The following is a 14,817-nucleotide window of genomic DNA, read 5'->3' as shown; positions in this document are numbered from 1 at the left end:
CTCTTTCTTTTTTTCTTTCTTAAGTTGGGTAAGATTTTGAGACCATTTTGATAGCTGAACCCCAAACAGATCATGGTTCACTTAATTCAGCCACCAATCTTCTTCTAAGATGAGGGTTAAAATATAAAAATCGCACCAGCCCGCAACAGCAAAAAAATAATTAAAAAAAACTGATTATGTTGATATTCTGTAGTTTTGCTTCATTGCTTAATAAGATAACTAGACCTGCTTGTCTGACTAAGTATGAATCCTAATCAACTATCTAACAAGCTAACTTTAAGTACTGCATTTTTTTTTTTCATGGTTTCCGCACCAGTTCATCGAGAATTCAGTACTGATTTGGATTAATTTGTCACAGGCAACATTGTAGGTTGCGATGGCTGCTTGCTTTGGCAGAAATATAAGTATGCTAAATGGTACGCCTTTATGCAAAACAGGAGCGCAGTAAAGAAAACAAGATGATAAACATAGAATCCTTCTCGAGATCCAAAAATAGTGTTTTCTTGTCATGTGTGGCGTTAATAGAGGTAATAAAAGCGGGGTTACTCTGCTCATCAGCAACTTCCAGGTTCACTCTGCAACATATACATTTGATTTATTTCCTCATCAATCAGTAAAATGCTTAAATGACAACACTTCACAGGAAGTGTTGCATTTTTAGTGTCTTTCCCAGCTATAATTATCATCTCACTATCCAAAAAAACATATGATCTTATTCTCATAAAAGAGTAAAATCCTGGAGGACACCTACACTGTGGGATTACCAATACTGCTTTCAGTTTGTCAATTCCATTTGAAGTTGGTTTTCTGGCAGAGATTGCAATTTCATTTTCATGGGAAATGTTATGCTCAAGTGCCAGATAGTCAAACATGAAATTCGTATTGAACTGTAATGTAAACGAAAATGATATTGTAAGCAATTGTCATCTTATGTATTCATGGAACAGTAATAGCATAATGAAATTGACAATTCCTCTATTGATGGAGACAAAATCATCAGACAACAAAAGGAACACCAAGAAACATCACCTTCTTTCTGTGTACATTAAAATAGATTTCTAAATATGTTATCGCTCAGCACAATCGAAACTCTCATTACACAGCAAGCAAATCAGTTTACCTCAGCATGAGAGGAGGGGGGGTGGACAATGATTGTGCATTTTTTACTGTAATCAGGGACAATCAGAGGTCCAATCACCGATGACTCAGCGGTAATGACATAGAAAAATCACTGAGGAAATCAGCTTTGCGCTGAGAGCTGGCTCCATTTACTTCCATGGAGACATGCGAAGACTGTTTTTTAATCTAGTCTCTTAAAATTGAATTTAATTAAATGGTGTATTTGTTTAGGGCTATATTTGATCACAAGATCTTGAGACCTTAAATGATATAAGTTGCACACACACAGTGCGCCGGCCCAAACATGGACTTCGAGATAAGATTATATACAATAGTCTTAGCAATTCACTGAATTTTAATTTTTAGCTTAAAGCAGTGAGTCAAAAGGTCAAAGGCAAAAAAAAAAAAAAAAAAGCAAATCTTAGTTTTAAGCATTAGACACGGGGGGGTTTGCTTCACTGGCTCCAGTCTGGTGAAGAAAGAAAGTCAAATTTTATTTTGCAAATATATCTTCTTATATAGCTCAAGGTTTCTGGAGTATGATTATATCCGTCAGCACCATTACTCTAAGTTACATAATTGCCAGAAAATCTAACTGAAAAAAGGCACCGAATAGCTCTGTTGCACATAAATGATTCGCTTGTTTTAAACCAAAGATTCTCTGCTGCCCCTGTGAATTGAAATGATTAATGCAATACATAATAAGTGTCTCAAAGAATAGCCAAAATGAACTATGAATTTTCCTCAAAGTGAAGGAGAAGCAGAAAAGTATCATATGCTGGTAGGTCCTTCAAGATATCTCCAACTGTGACACTGTATGTGGGGGGGCTGGTGATTTTCCCTGCTTTGTATTTACCAAAATTCCAGAGAGTGAAGAGTTTTGATACAAAGCCAAGCGAGGTCATATCCAGCAATATGTGATGGTCAGTGATGTACACTTGCCATTTTGGGCTGTTAATGAGTCCCTATGGGCATGTTTTACTCGTATGTCGAACGGGACCTGAGGAAAAAGAAGGCATTTTAACTATTCCTGTTGGAGACGAACCACTTGGACTTGACATAACTCTCAGTCAGTTTTAGTCATTTTTAATCACATTGTCCTTGAGGGTTAATTAAACTGTTTGGGATGAAATGGTCTGCTTTTTAGCCAATAAATTGCATGCATAGTTGTATATTAATGGTTTGCTCTGGATTTATTTCTGCACCAAAAAGATGAAAAAAAAAAAGTGAAAATAACAGTGGAGGGCCAGTTGAAATAATTTGTTTCTTTTGTTTATTCATCTTCTACAGGCCAACCAGAGTGTAAAGGGGTCTCCAGCACAGTGTGTTTGGAACAATTCATTTCAATTTTTATAAAGTTAAAGAAGGCTCTGTCAAAAATAGATACACAGAAGGATTCCATTTGTATAGCACCATTATTGTACACCCTTGGGCTAATTTTTGGTTGCTAAGGTAACTGTATATAGCCTTTTGAGGACACAAAAGGTTTATATCTTTTCTCTCACAAAAAGGATACATATACTTTCAGGACTTTTCCCAAGAGAGTCCCTTGGAATGTGAAGACTTTTCAAAGTCAACCGCAGAAACCAAGTTCTAATTTTAGTTCCCTGAAAAGTCTCTACTTTGCAAAGTAGTAGTACTTTCTTAGTGTCAAGAAGTTTTTGGGCGGAGCTTGAAGTGTTCAACAGTTGTTGACGCAATGCTTGATGGAAACAGTGGGAAAAATTACATATTAAACAAACTTGCTCATGATCAGAAAATATATTCATAAAAAGGGATAGATAGGTAGACAGATAGATAGATAGATAGATAGATAGATAGATAGATAGATAGATAGATAGATAGATAGATAGATAGATAGATAGATAGATAGATAGATAGATAGATAGATAGATAGATAGATCATTTTAATGAGTATGGATTTTCAATAATTACATTACAGTTGAAATGTGAAATGTATCTTTTCTTCCTTTAAATGTTAAAAAAAACACGTATCATAATAAGAGATAATATTTATAATTTCCTCAAGAATTTTTTATTTCAATTCCCAACAATATGGCTCAAACAGCGCTGATACATGAAGGTAAAATGATGTCAAATCCTTTCATATTCAAGCACCATATTGTCTAAAAGATCTCAGGCTTATTAATTTCCTGCACTTTTCAGTTATGGAATGGGTAGAGGAATGTTTGCATTTCAGGTTCCTCTCCTTTGGATTAACCTTCTCTTTTGAGGTCTAGCCATCAACTTTGTGCCTGGTTCTCCCCAAAAGGTTTCTTCTTTTCAAACTAAATAAACTGTAAATGTACACAATTTGTTGTAGACATGATTAAAAAAAAAGTTTATCATGACTCATAGACTCTTGAACTGTTTCCTTGTAATTAAAAATAAATTATCTCCATTGTAGTTTGCTTGTTTCAGACAGATGAGTACGTCTTGGCAAAAACAAGCCGGCCACTGACACCTAAAGGTGGGCTCATCACTGACTCTTTGTCACCGTCTGCATTTGACAGAAGTATGATTTAACGCAGAAGTTGTTTTTAAAAAGTAACACCAGCCCTCTCATCACGAAATCCATAATTTTTAAAGCAGTTGCTTTTAACTTCAAATCTTTATTATTAATTAACCATATCCCTGCTCTTCCTCAGACTGCGGCAAAGAGCATCAATATGGAGATGTTCTTCTTTCAAACCCCACTGCCGCAAGTTCCCTTCTTGCCTGAAAATAGAAACTCAAGCGATGCAGTTATATCTCTCAAAATCTGAAAAGTGTTGTTGCGGTTGCATGTGCTCAAAGGAATTTGTTCATTGTGAATAATCTGAAGAGAACAACCAAGCAAACCTGCCTGTGTCAGTATGAGTGAAGTACTACCACCTCCATCGAGAAATTTGATAGACGGGATATTAAGAATAATTCGCCTTGCTGCCACCATATGTCTTATGATTAGAGAAACAAATAGCATTTTAATGCATTTAACTTTCCTACATTCAATAGTTGTGTATATATTGGTCTCTATCGCACTTTCTCGTTAGCCAGTCAATAACTTGCTTGACGGCTAATCCAGGGCCTAAAGTCAATCTCACTGAATCTATTATCGACTAATGAGCAACACACACACACTCACACACACACACACACACACAGAGCCACGTGCCTGCTGCTGGCACCGGGTGTGTGTCTGAGATGCGTGGGAGTCACTTGTGGTGGTTTGGGCAGGAGGAGGGAGCAGTGGGGCGAATCCAGGAAGGTGCACGCACCCCTTCACGTGCCCGACCGTGGTGAATTTGAGGCTGTGCTTTTGTATTCTTTTCCAGGTTACAGCAGTGTGTGTGTGTGTGTGTGTGTCTGTGGGAGGGAGTGCAGAAAAACTCCCAGTGGGACTGACAACACTGCAGTGCTGAGCTTGGGAGACACAGGGAGGGAACTATAGAAGAGAGGAACCAATTACAACGGCTTGCTGGCCGACTCATTACTGTGCTCGGTTGGCCAGAATAAAAAGTAGCAGCTATGACACCTACAGTGTTTCAAGAATTGCTGATGTATTTTGTGAAATACCATTTGAACAAAATGCCTTTTTTTCCACTAAGTTCTAAGTAGATTTTGTTTGATTGTTTACATGTTCCCATTGAGTTAAACTGAATCATTGGGAAAAGCACTTTGTGATCACTTTGTGCTTCAAGTGCAACCCTTATGAATGCCAGAGAAGCAGGAAATGATGCTCCAGCCAGGTGACTCCAATGTTCAAATGAAGCTGTCAATCACATAAGCTTTAGAGCGATTTTATCTTGTGTTGACTCCTTCGTTGTATTAAACCAATTATGTTGTCAAATCATTCAAAGCAAGGCACACTGAGCTCAAAGAAATCGTGCTTAATTTTAACAGCACATTTTGTGTAGCATTCTTGTGAAAAATACATCACTACAAAACAGCAGCACCACCATTTCCTGTCCCTTGGAACTGCTTAATAACATATTTTTTTCATGTTATGTTACGAACCAATTTGAATTCTTCTAATTCCAGGTTGACCATAGATGGCAAAGAGGGCTGCGTCACCGGTGATATCGGGGGGGTATGACAGAATATCTTGCATGTATCTTTTTTTAAACAATGTGTTTTTGACAATAAATTTAAAAGTGTATTAAATTATTTTTTAATAATTAAGGAACACTGTGTTTTTTCCTGTGAAACACAAGAAGTAAGTTTTAAGACTTAGAGATAAGTCTTGGCCTTGGAAGAACAGGAGACCAAACAGGAGTCCCAATCCATGGTCAACAAACCCATATGCCCTAAAATCAGTAAATTAAATTGCTTCATTGACCGGTACTTAAGTCTAATCCATGCTGGATTAGAAGTATATTATTTCTTAATGCGTTCATTATTTTTATCTGTGCAATAATAGACATGTTAAAAAGTTTGTTGCCTGGAGACCAGTGAACGAACGCATGAGTTTATGAACATTTTTCACGCAGAACAGTTTGTATGTTCCACACACATATTCATACCAGCCTGAAGCCTGCTAATGAATATGGAGGTATTGATGTCACATGCTTGTCATGCAGTTTTCAAAGCAGCAAGATAAGGATTGTGAAGTATTTTTGAAACACTACTATGGTTGGTAATGTTGGACAGACTTTCAGCCAATCATCTGCAGGCTGAGGAAGCAGGAAGAACATTTTGAGCTTAAAGAATTCTTGTGACATGTGACAGGTCAGAGCACCAGCTGCTTTCTGCAACTCTGACAGATGGGATTCTTTGAGATTTACTTTCATCCTGATTTTGCCGCCGCTATTAATTATTGCCATGCATTTATTTGCGATATCCCTTTTATTTTGAATTACAGTACAAGCAATGAAAAGTAATGACATTTCCCTTCACTTTCATTTATATCTGTTGGGTGTTTGAACTTTACTGTGTAGATTGAAGTTCTTTGCAGTTTTTTAAATTCATCTGCGTAGGATGACAATTGAAAATGTGTAAATCAATGGAAAACACAATAGGGTAATTGTTTGTTATCTTAGTTGTTTTTTAATAAATGTTTCTTTTTGTTTTCTTTTTGTGCCATCATGGAAATATATTTAATAGATTTAAATGCAAAAAAAAGAAACAATACTCCACATTGTAAAAGATTTCAGGTGTGCTACACATGAATTGACCATGTTGTTTTTTTTGATTCCCTGCTAATAATCTCTTCACCAAATCTTATATAAACAACAGAAAAGAGTCACTTGATCTGTTGTTGTGCAACATACCTGAGTACCACAGGAACATTAGGTTGGGCAGGAATGCAGAAGAAATATTCTGTTTGTGTAAAACCTTATGTTGAGTGAATCAAGAATGTGGCCCAGCCAGTTTTCAAGACTTCTTTATATAACTTCCTCATAATGTATAATGCCTGGTATCATTGTTTTTTGAAAACAAATGAATGAATAAATGAATAAATAAAGAAATATCCTTTTGATGGCGCTTTTATTTACCCCTTCCCTTATGCCTCTACTTGCCAATCACCAGCTCCATAGCTCTGTCCCCGTTTCACATCCTTGTGACCTTTTCAAAATGCTCTTTAAAATAAGTGATTGACACATATCGTGAAAGGGACTTGGGGAAAACACACAGTCACTCTCTCTCTCTCTTACACACACACACACACACACACACACACACACACACACACAAACACAGACACTTTTCATCGCTAAGGGAAGAAAACTGAAGGGAAATTAATTATTATTTGAACTCGACTTGACAGTGATTCTGGCCAGAAAAAACTCAATGGCTGGATGAAATCTGTGAACGAATATTGTCACATCAGCACTTTTGATACCCTTCACAACTAACAGTCAGGCAAACGTGAATTATTCACGTTTTGATGTTTCATTAGTATTTAGAGCAATACAATGAACATTACAGTAACAGCAATCAGTCGGATTTTCACACCACACACCAACTTCCCTCGAGATAAATGCACTGCTAATGAGATCAGCCTGCCTTTGACACATTCACTGCAAAAGGTGCATTTGAATCGCACTTAAAGGAACATAATGTTTTAAAGAGCCTCGTATCTCTTCCTTCTCAAGTCACATCAATCTACTTCAGCGCATGATGTCAAGTCGAAATGACACCTCACACCCGAACCGCAGTCCCGCCACAACAAGACAATCAGGCAACTTTAGGATCTCAGTCAGCCCTCCAGACAATCATGGGGAGGGCGTTGTCTGATTACAGAGCAAATTATCTTCCAAAGTGACCCTGCAGTATGAGAGATTTACAGACATCGTGTTGTTATCGCTGATTGTACTGCAGCCTCTACAAGTTTGAATCACATTTTATAAAGATACAAATGATAGTTTATTCCATAAACTGAACAGAATTGATATTGTTTCCCTGAGCAGTATAATGTTTTTTTTTTTTACCGATCTGTGTGTTTATCTAAAGTATTTTATATAAGTACTATCATAAATATGTAAATGCCCTCTAACCAGCAGCAGAAACAGTAACTTCCAATTCGCGGTAGAGAAACTTATCTCAATTTGATGCATTTTTTTCTGCATATGAAGTAAACTTTTTAGCATATCATGGCTATTACGGCAAGTGAGCAGCAGCTTATTTCTGTATAATTTCATTGGTTATAACTAAAAAAAAAACAACAACTTGATTTTACCCAGCCTTTTATTTTACCCTTAATATACTCTGTATCTATTCTATGACCATAAATGACAATAACAAACTTAAACTTCACTCCATGTCCCCGCTGTGTCAGTCCCATTGTACCAGCTGCAAAATTCCAGTCTTTCCAGGAACAATGGGAAGCTGTGACTTCAGACGAGCAATGCCTGATGCCTCTCAGATAAGGAAGTCTACAGGAGCCACAGGGAGCACACAGACGTACAGCAGCACTATTTAGAGACACGCTTTGGTCTTTGTCTTTTGTCTCTCTGAGGCACATGGCATGCCAATCATTTCCCTTCAGTTCTTCGGGTATGAAATCACAGTTAAAATTTGGACAATACCTTCGCAAAGTTATCTACCATACATGGTGTGATATTCAAACATCAGCCGACCCTGTTGATAACAAGATCTGATGAACGCGACCGTCAAATGTGACGTCTTCAAAGAGTAGATGCAATAGCACCTTTTCATATATAACCTAGAAATGCAGGTCGTGTATTTACTGCTAATTTAACAATTCCATTTCCTCAGATAATCATATGCAGCCATTTCATTGCTGAAAACTCATTGATTTTGCAGATGATTCTCATTTTAATGCCCCTCTTACCTGGTCATACATAGTCAGTATTCATTGTATTTAATTGAGACAATGTTATCAATGATCTATTGAGTGGTAAGCCTATAAAACCTATTTAAGTCAGTGAGACAATGACAAATTGTTCTTATAATTGCTTTGTGCTAAAGAGTGTCATTTATTACGCACTGTCTTCTCCTGGTCGCCTGAGGTCTGCCGCGTCCTTTATTGTCCACTTCCTGCACAGCCGTCAGCTGCTTCCTATCTGGCGCCACACCAACCGAGCACCAGGGCCTCAGTGACACTGTGATGAGGGTCAAGATAGAAAAGATGATAATTGTTCAAACAAAAAAGAAACTCCTGTGCACAAAGCTCAGTAATTAATAAAAAAAAAAAAAGAAAGAAAGAAAGAAATCCCTGAGAAAGAATATGCAGTGATAACGGCGTTTTAACATCAATTTATTTAAGATCATTTCACAAAAAAAATGTCTTGAAAGCACATTTAGAAAGTACAAAGCCAGGACTTTGTTGACAGAAAAGGCAATTAGATCTTTTACGAGTAATTTTGATGTGCTGTCTGAAAAGCAAACAGTTTATAAATCCATCTTTTTTTGACCCAAGCATTAAATTGCCCTCTACTCTTTGAACTGATTTTGACTTTTATACAATGTGAAGAATAAATCATGAGTCAAGGCGCCTGGTTTAGCTGTGAGGCATGAATTTCAATTACATCATGGATACCGTGCACATATAGCAAGCGGGAGAGAGCAAAAGAGAGAGCGAGAGAGAGAGAGAGAGAGAGAGAGAGAGAAAGGGGGAAACTATTTCAAAGTGAAATTCTGATAGATTTTGAGAAAAGATATATTGGGAGCCAGATGAATGAAAAACAGGAGGGGGTGCTGCGGGGCGAGTAGATGTGAAAGAAAAGAAAGAGGAATATAAAGAGCAGAGAGAGATGAAGGCACAGGGAGTTGAGGAAGAGATATAGAGAGATCTGACAGGGGGGACAGCACTCTTTCATAAAGAGCATTGGATATGAGCCTCAGTCTGCCTCCCCGGGGGATGCGGCCTGGATTCTCTCCTAATACACACATAAAGTAGTATGTCGGGGGAGGCCAACAATAAATTAAACGAGCACACACAAAACAACACGTTTCCCCCGTGCATTCCCATACATAAAATCCACTGTGGGTAAAATGTGCTGTCCTTTCCCGTCTTCACATATGGATTATTTTTAGAACTCCTCAAACTAAATAGATTAAAAGGGCTTCAGCACCATTTCATGTTTTTTTTTTTTTTCAGTCAAAATCAATACACAGCTAATGTTTTACTGGAACATCAAGATTCCATCTGACAAAAATGGCTATACGGAAAAAAAAATCCAACCGTAGTTGGTGTATATCATGCTCACCATGTTTATGAATATAAGAGTAATTTAATGATCTTTTGATAAATAATAATCTTTATTTTATCAGCTTGATCTTCCGCACATCTACTTGAAACTCATCGGCAACCATTGCAAACACTATGAAACTATTTCCATGCAACAACCAATCAGGTGATGACATTAGTCCATTGCTGATTATGCTGTTTTATATGTTTTGATATATGTCAGTTCTTGAAGAATTATCAACAATATTCAGAACAATGAAACAGAAAATCCTCTCTTGGAGTCAACGACCCAAGATTCTGCCCCGTAGCGATTGTTGCACCGCAACGTGAGCCCCGAAACATTTGCCTTCACTGAGATCAGCGTCGCCTCGGATACGGGATGGTAGATGCTGAAACAGCCGTGTGCTGCTAAAATGTGCTGCTATCTTTATTAATTTAATTTAACCCAGAGCAAGACTTGTTTCACATTGTCCATTAATAAATAAACCCGCAACTAGTTATATAACTGAAGGTGTAAATCCAGATATACTTGTTTGTGAAAGTAATGGAAAGTTGAATGGGATCATTGAAAGTGAAAAAAATAATGATATTCGTAAATGACCATTTAAAAGTGGCTGGTAGTTATTATAAATTGCTAACTACTGACTTACTAAATCTAGCTATGACTCTTGTCTTTATTACCAAAGATTAAGTAAAAGATTGAATGGCTGTCAATGCAAATTAAAGTTTAATCCAACTTTGTGTTTCTTTCTCAGAAGCAATATCATTGTTTTGAAAGCTTGGTTATCTGGTATTCTTTTTGTTGTTGCATACATACTAGTTACATACTGATATCTGTTTGTTAAAATATTTCTCACAGTCATCTGTCATATCTCATCCTTATATAACTCGGTCACAACAAAAATTAGCAACATTACTGCTGATATTAAGCAATGTTAGAACTTCCACTGTGTTAATTTAGGAACAAAACATTAGCATGCCGGTGACATAAAATTCTGTGTTCCATTCATCTGGGGGGCTGTTTATGAAATGTTATCAGCATTACTCTATGTCTTCTTAACAGATGAACCAGGAGACTCGGGTAAACATTTTCTTTTTCTCGGTATTTCCTGTCAGGCTCAAAGCTGTGACAGCCATTCACTGAGCTTGGATGATTATCAATAGCACATCCGCTCGAGTGCGTATTAACCGGGTATAGAAACCGAATCACATTGAGGTGTTTGTACAAAAAGACAAGAGATCGTCTTTTGCAGGATCTTGGGAAATGTTGAGAATGTTAAAGAAAATGTGAAATTAGGTGAGGAGATAAATATAAAGTTATAGTACAGAGGGAAATGCAGAGAAAGGCAGCATGCTGAGCTGCAGCCCCCAGTGACAAGCGATTCTTCTATTGCATTATTCTCTTTCATCTTTCAGTCTCCCTGTTTTACTTACACGCATCTACGCTTTAGGGTTTTTTTTTTTTTTTTAACCACCTCCACAATACATCCACATTCACACACTGCTAATTTCCCCTCTCAGCATAAACACAGACACACACACAAATATTCCAAACACTGACTTCTGTAAACACCTTCATCATTATTAATTCATGATGTGTCTTCATATTTTCTGATTCAACACTGAAAGAGAAAAACTCAACCTGTAATTTCTTTTTTTTTTTCTTCAGAATTTTTGTGAATGAAAGCAAAAGGGAATCAATGTAACTCAGACACCTCAATATTCCAACGCAAAGTATTTGTAAAAAGTAACTAATATAAGATTTTCAAATATGAATTGTAATATTTCCCCAAAACAAAAGAGGTTATATCGGAGTGAAAATACCTTTAGCTGTAAACCAAATTATGACTGTCTGGATGGGCTCCAGCCACAATACAACCCTATGCGCAGGATAAGCGGGATAGACAATGACTAATGAATGAATGTTCATAGTGATTCTATTTGTGAAAGAGTTAAAATAAATCCTCAGTCTGAACATTGAAACCTGAAGGAAATTTGACTGCTTTACATATTTATTTTTTTTCTTCAGAAATATTCATGCCCAAATAAGGCACTAAACTTCTTCCTTTCCTTCCAGCTGCTCCCTTTAGGGGTTGGATTAGCGAATCACCTGCCTCATCCAACCCTCTCCTCTGCATCTTCTTCTCTCACACCAACTAACTTCATGTCCTCTTTCATTTCATCCATAAATCTCCTTTCTGGTCTAACTCTCGCCCTCCTTCCTGGCAGAAGCAACCTAAGTATCTCTCAACCCAGATATTCACCATCCCTCCTCAGTACATGTCAACATATTGGCACTAAACACACTTTCAAAACCCTTTGATTTTTCAAATGTGCCACTATTTTTACTTGCATTAACACTGAAATTTATAAATATATGTTTCAATGTGTGTTGTTGATGGGGGGCATGTCGAACAGATTACCTTAATATTTGGAAAAGCAGTTCATCATAAGGTAGGGACTGCCAAATTTGATATATAACAGTCTTATTTTATACAATATGTAACTCTATTTCTCTAAAGATTTATTCAGTAAAGCCCTGATATGATTTTATCATATTAAAATGAAAAACAGGACATTTATGTATAAAAGGCAATAAAACAACACAAAAGTTAAAAAAAAAAAAATCCTTCGGAATTTGACAAAAATGGTAGTGGACAAGTTCACAAACACATTAGTCTTGCGCCATGCAATATAATGTGTCACAAACCTTCACACACACACACACACACACACACACACACACACACACACACACACACACACACACACACACACACACACACACACACACACACAAAAAGGCTACACGTGCACAGTGTTAATGACTGTCAAGAAATGAACTCAGTTGGTTTTCTGGGACTTCAAACATCAGCCTGCCTTCAAGTAACGTCCAATAATTGAAGGAGGCAGGTGGAAAAGTTCTTGCTCGGTCATCAAACTAAGCTGCTGTCATAAAGCATATGGGAACGGCTGGTCAAACCCGCATGCACAAATAAGTAAAAGTTCCAAGAAGATTTTAAAGAGGACAAGCTTTAGCCGGTGTCCTCTCTTCACCTCACTTACTTGCTTCTCCGAGCAGCCGCGTAGCATTGAATAGCACAAGATAGATGATGACATCATAGATAGGAATTTCAAATCTATTCATTAAACAATTAGTTTTGTGCAGGACATTTTTAAGAATCTGTCCCTGTCCTGGATCTCAAGTGTCTGACATAAGAGTGATCTCAGATGAACACACACAAATACACTTGCACTGTTATATGAAGGCGAAGTGGTTTAAAGGTAGGACTGTGCTGTTGGGAAATTGAATATTTTTTGCCGCATTGCGTGGAGCTCTGCAATGAAAATGTAGAAAAACCAAAAGAAAGAAAATAATAATAGAGACATGTCAGGCACCTGCGAATAAACTCTCTAAACAGAGAAAGGGACTTCGCAAAAGACTTCAAGGTTGTTTGACATTGGAAATTCAAACAAGACTCAGAATGAATCATTCAGATAGAGGGCTCTGGTAGAAAATGTATTTATAGACACTTTAATGAAACAAATCTGCTGTTTCTGTACCTGCGACTTCAGCACTAAAAGACGTGGTGGCAGCTATTTCTTCCTGCGCTGGAAACATTGCCTTTTCAGACTCTGCAAAGTCATAACAAAGGTACCCAAGTGGCGCCTGACAGCAAAGCCATGTATGTTAGTTGTCCTCCGACTCATAGAGCACCACATCGATGGAAAAGATGGTATGGATCTTATCATATTCATCATCATAACCCTTATATCATGTGATGTTGACAATAAACTTGAACTAAAAATTCCTGAGTAGCTGAGTGCTTCTGGTTTGGCATCTTGGCACGACATTGTTATTCTTGGATATTAAACAATCAGCAACAAGGGGAAGGAGGAATGCAATATTTTTTAAAAAAGCATTTTTTAGAAGCATTGAGTTTAGTGATGACCCATTTTGCATCGCCTACTTCCACCCCTGCTGCGTCTAAAGACATATTTATCCTCGCTAATGTGTGTGTCCCCATGCGCTTGAATGTACCGTGATACTATTCAAGCAAATCTTTGGCTCCTACAGCACAGACTGGCTCTTGTGTTATGGGTACTCATTGAAGTAAATGTGATTTAATATTTTACATGTACTGCAAAATATTTTACCTTATATTTTTATAAAACTTTGAGCTTAACTTTTCGCAAGAGATCAGCAACAAGAAAATGAAGCAAACCAAGTAAACCCTTTACTTGATGGTGGTGCTCTATTTTTTTTCTTCTTTGCTGAACTGAAAGATTCAACTTTCAGATCATTCTGTGGAGACTTTGGAGGTTTGAGGCCGACAACAGAAAAACACATTTGCTTTGAAGTTATTCCTTGCTGCTAAAAATTTAAATTCTTTCTATGGTAATCATCCTCTGAACTCAAAAGAAGAAAAAAACTTTTTGAATATTTTCTGGTAAAACTGCCACATGTAAAAGTACTCGTGTCAGTGACTGGACCAGCCTTAATCTTTCATGTCTTTTCATTATTACTGACTTAACAAACAGACCGATGACGTGTTCCCTTGAATGTAATTCATGAATAATTCCTTCTGTATTATTCTGAAATATGAACAGTTAGTTTATGTTATGCATATACACGTTGCCTTGCACTTTTATATAACTGAAATAGAATGAAAAAAGTGAACTTCTTTTTTCCTTTTGGCTGCTGCCCTCAGGGGTCATCACATTGAATCATCTGCCTCCATCCAACCCTATTCTCTGTATCTTCTTCTCTCAAGCCAACTAACTTCATGTCCTCTTATACTCCATCCATAAATCTCCTATTTGGTCTTTCTCTTATCTTCCCGCCTGGCACTTCCAACTTCAGTCTCCCTCTTCCAATAAAGTCAATATCCCTCCCTATTACATGTCCAAATCATCTCAGTCTGGCCATTCTGACTTTATCTTACAAACATCCCCCGGTGGACTAATTCCTGATCCTATCCATCCTCTCCACTACCCAATAAAACCTCAACATCTTCATCTCCGCCTTCTGTCTTTCCCTAAATGCTGCGGTCTCTCCCTTCCAG

The sequence above is a fragment of the Fistularia commersonii genome, chromosome 20 (assembly GCF_037954325.1).
Source record: "Fistularia commersonii isolate RoL2024-O1a breed Wild chromosome 20, RoL_Fcom_v1.0, whole genome shotgun sequence".
NCBI lineage: Eukaryota > Metazoa > Chordata > Actinopteri > Syngnathiformes > Fistulariidae > Fistularia > Fistularia commersonii.
This window is presented reverse-complemented; position numbering follows the sequence as displayed.